Source organism: Pseudophryne corroboree, chromosome 3 (assembly GCF_028390025.1).
Source record: "Pseudophryne corroboree isolate aPseCor3 chromosome 3, aPseCor3.hap2, whole genome shotgun sequence".
NCBI lineage: Eukaryota > Metazoa > Chordata > Amphibia > Anura > Myobatrachidae > Pseudophryne > Pseudophryne corroboree.
Window position 1 is genome coordinate 135,202,316 of NC_086446.1, and position 4,215 is coordinate 135,206,530.

At 49.2% G+C, this 4,215-nt stretch overlaps 1 non-coding gene across 1 annotated transcript; it reads left to right on the plus strand.

Moving 5' to 3' along the window:
• The first annotated feature begins 1,800 nt into the window (after window positions 1-1,800).
• LOC134898897 (U1 spliceosomal RNA) lies at window positions 1,801-1,966 on the plus strand. Its single transcript, XR_010172584.1, has one exon. It is a non-coding gene; the product is annotated as a U1 spliceosomal RNA (small nuclear RNA).
• The last annotated feature ends 2,249 nt before the right edge of the window (window positions 1,967-4,215 follow it).

Sequence of the window (4,215 nt, forward strand, 5' to 3'; positions counted from 1 at the left end):
GAATAAGGAGCACTACTGTACGAAGTAACGTTTATAAGGTAAAGTGATACTACTGTGGGATGTAATGTGAATTATGGACACTATCACGTGATCAAATGTGAATAAAATTGCAGTACTGTGTGGCGGAATTTTAATTGGGGGTACTATTGTGTGGACATGCCCATTGCCAGCAAAAACACACCCCTTTTTGGACTGTGCGCCAAATGTGCGAACTGTTCCTGTTTAAAATATAGGGGGTACAAACACCAAAATAAGTACTGTTATGGGTGAGGTTTGATGGTGCTGGGAAAGAGGTGCAAGGTCAGAGGCGGAACCAGCGGTGGTGCTAGGGGGCACCAGGCAAAATCTTGCCTAGGGCATCATATTGGTTAGGGCCAGCTCTGCCAAAGGGCCTTGTGGGGGAAATGTCTTCAGTAAAAGCATTCCCTGTGTGTGTGGTGTGTCGGTACGCGTGTGTCGACATGTCTGAGGAAGAAGGCTATATTAGAGAGGAGCGGGAGCAAATGAATGTGGTGTCTCCGCCGACACCTGATTGGATGGATATGTGGAATGTTTTAATTGCTAGTGTAAACTCATTGCACAAAAGATTAGACAAGGCTGAAGATTTGGGACAGTCAGGGTCTCAACCCATGCCTGATCCTATGTCGCAGGGACTGTCAGGGTTTCATAAGTGCCCACTATCCAGATTGTTGACACAGATACCGGCACGGATTCTGACTCCAGTGTCGATTACGATGATGCAAAGTTACAGCCAAAATTGGCAAAATACATTTGATATATGATTATGGCAATAAAAGATGTTTTGCACATCACAGAGGAGCCCCCTATCCCTGACAAGAGGGTACATATGTACAAGGGAAAGAAGCCTGAGGTAACCTTTTCCCCTCACACGAGCTGAACGAGTTATGTGAAAAAGCTTGGGAATCTCCTGCAGATTTCCAAAAGGATTCTTATGGCGTATCCTTTCCCATCAACGGATAGGTTACGATGGGAATCCTCCCCTTGGGTGGACAAAGCATTAACACGCTTATCCAAGAAGTTAGCCCTCCCGTCCCAGGATACGGCTACCCTCAAAGAGTCTGCTGACCGCAAACAGGAGATTACCCTGAAGTCCATTTATACACATTCAGGTACCTTACTCAGACCGGCAATTGCGTCGGCCTGGGTGTGTATGTGTAGTGCTGTAGCGGCATGGACGGATACCCTAGATAAGGATACTATTTTATTGCCCCTGGGGCATATAAGAGATGATGTCCTATATATGTGTGTATGCAAACTACAGGTGGTGCTGCATGGCTCACACCCTTTTGCTTGTCTTGTAGAGCAACTCTGGAGCTGTTACTGGGTCCAGCTGCTGCAAGAAATCAGCTTGAATGCTTCAGGGGCTGGGGCATGGCCAACATGAGCCCCACACTGATGGGGGTGTATAAAGCGATCTAGGGGTCATCCAAGCGCAACCCCACAAAGGCCGCCATGCCCTGCGTGACCATTTTCTCTTTTCATATGCAGACGAGGGTTGCAGCCAACTATACCCATTGCTTGGATGACATCACCATATGCGAATCCATCTGCTGCAGGCCTTCCCCCAGGAATGCTTGCACTAGTTGTTGCATTTGGTTTGTTGTTTGGGGGGTGCTTCAGTATTAGGCAGCCTTCTGCCCTCACACATTCGTCTGAAAATGTGTTCTCCCTGCAGTTGTTGTCCCCAGATGAGAGTTCCCTTGTGCTGCCTCAGTTGAATCTCCTTTACTTGACGGAGGTGTGCCTGAGCAGCGGCCCTCCCCAGCCCTATCTCAAATCATACTTATTTTGCTTAGGTGATACCATGGTCATGAAGATTGTTTTCCCAGGGTGAGGTTCATTCATTGCATTCTGGGTATGCTGACCTCTGTGATTTCCCCAAATGTGGGAATCTCGACTGCATAATTTGTGGTAGGGGGGGGGACTGCATTTGTGCTTTCCCCTGGTTGGCTCTGGTATAATTTAGATCTCATTGTCTCAGGTCTCTCTCCAGCCTAGTTTGCTGTCTGTTTCCACTTCTCTTTTCTTGAGCCCCTCCCTTCTATGCCCTTGCGCACTATCCTGACTTCTCCCGTCTGCTTACTTTGTGCCTTCCAACGCACAATGCGAACTACAGGTGGTGTTGCAGGGCCCACACCCTTTTATTTGCCTTACAGAGCAGCTCTGGAGCTGTTACAGTGCCCAGCTGCAGCAAGAAATCAGCTTGAATGCTTCAGGGGCTGGGGCATGGCCAACATGAGCCCCACACCAAAGGAGGGTGGGGGGTGTTCAATGCGAACTAGGGGTCATCCAAGCGCCCCTTTTCTCTTTTCATATGCAGATGAGGGTTCCAGCCAACTTTGGCCCACTGCTTGGATGACATCACCGTATGCAAATCCGTCTGCTGCAGACCTTTCCCCAGGAATGCTTGTACTAGCTGTTGCATATGGTTTGATGTTTGAGGGTGCTTCAGTATTAGGCAGCCTTCCGCCCTCTCATTTTCATCTGAAAAGATGTGGTCTCCCTGCAGTTGTTGTCCCCAGACAAGAGTTCCCTTGTGCTTCCTCAGTTGAATCTCCTTAACTTGACGGGGGTGTGCTCGAGCAGCCGCCCTCCTCAGCCCTATCCCAACACATGCTTTTCTTGCGTATGAGATCTCTTGATCATGAAGATAGTTCTCACAGGGTGAGGTTCATCCATTACATTTTAAAGTAGGAAGGTACAAATTGCATATTCAAATTACATATATGTGCTGGATTCAAATGTTTTCCCCCCTTCCTTTCTCAATTGTGCCCATCAGCAGCTATTCTAATGTTGCTGCCAATGGGTGTGACACATTAATTTCTTCTGTGGGGTACACTGGACTCCACAAGGATTCACATTGGGGTGTAGAGTAGGATCTTGATCTGAGGCACCAACAGGCTCAAAGCTTTTGACTGTTCCCAAGATGCTCAGCGCCCCCTGATCTATAACCTCGCTTCCATGAACAGGGAGCTCAGTTTGTAGTTGGTGCCTTCAGTAGCAGGCCACTTAACAGGGGGCTGCCTCAGGCAGCCTATTCTTAGCTATTAATTTTGACAAGAAAAGAAGAACTTTTTTTATAAGAATCTACAAGGGCTGCAGCAGGTTAGGTCTAATAGACATCTTTACTGCAGCTCCATCACTCCCAGCGGCGCAGTATACTCCCGTGCCCTGGTTGCTGGGTCACTGCAGCGGAGGCTCCGGTTTCTTCCTAAGGTCAGTCACACACACACCGCCCTCCGGGATCACGAGGCCGCTGATGAAAGGGAGGTAAGGGACTTCTGTGCCCACACTATACCGTGATCCAGCGTGGCTGTAGGGGGTGGGCCATGTGCGCACTAGCGTGGACACTGATTACTGGGCAGCCGCTCCACTAGCCACCAGGGACAGTTAAGGAGCACAGCTCTGGGGGGGTTTTCTCTTATATTAACCCCATTTTGTACTACCCGCAGTGCATTGTGATAGGTAATAGAGCCTGATTCAGGTTGGATTGCAATCGCAATAAGCAATCCAACTGCAAAAATTGCTAAGAGCATACGCATGCGCCTGCATTTTCTGCGGCACCCCGCAGATAATGCGATCGCTTCTGACTGTCAATTGGTGCTGGGGGGGGGGGTCAGCAACAATCCATTTCCAAGTCGGAGATGGAGCGGTGCATGGGCAGGGCTACAAAATGGGGTCGGCATCGGAGAAACAGGAGGCGTGGTCAGAGCTGCTGCATGACATCACATGCAGCAGCTGCGATCACAAAAATGGTGGCGGCTTCCTGCGCACACATACAGTCTGCACCAACAGGAGGCTAACCCATTTTTTATGATCACGCTGAACTGCACTGAGACTGCAATTTCAGCGTGGTCAAGAAGGGAGGCGGCATGCTGGGTGGCCCCAGCATGCGAACCAAAGGATTGCAAATTCTGTTACTTAGCAGAATTTGCAATCCTTACTGAATTAGGCCCATTGATTACAAAATGTATTTGTAAATATTTGAAGTTTTTCTTCAGGGACTAACACAAAAGATGCTTGGGGCTACTAACACATGGGTAAGCCACGTAAAGCTTCCCATGGGTCAGTGGCATCACAACGGGGTTGCGGCCCACACCCGAGTGTCACCCGCCAAGGGGGGTGACACCAAAGTGCCGGCTCCTCTTCAGTGACAGAATATGGGTGTTTCACTGTAACATTACGTGCAACACC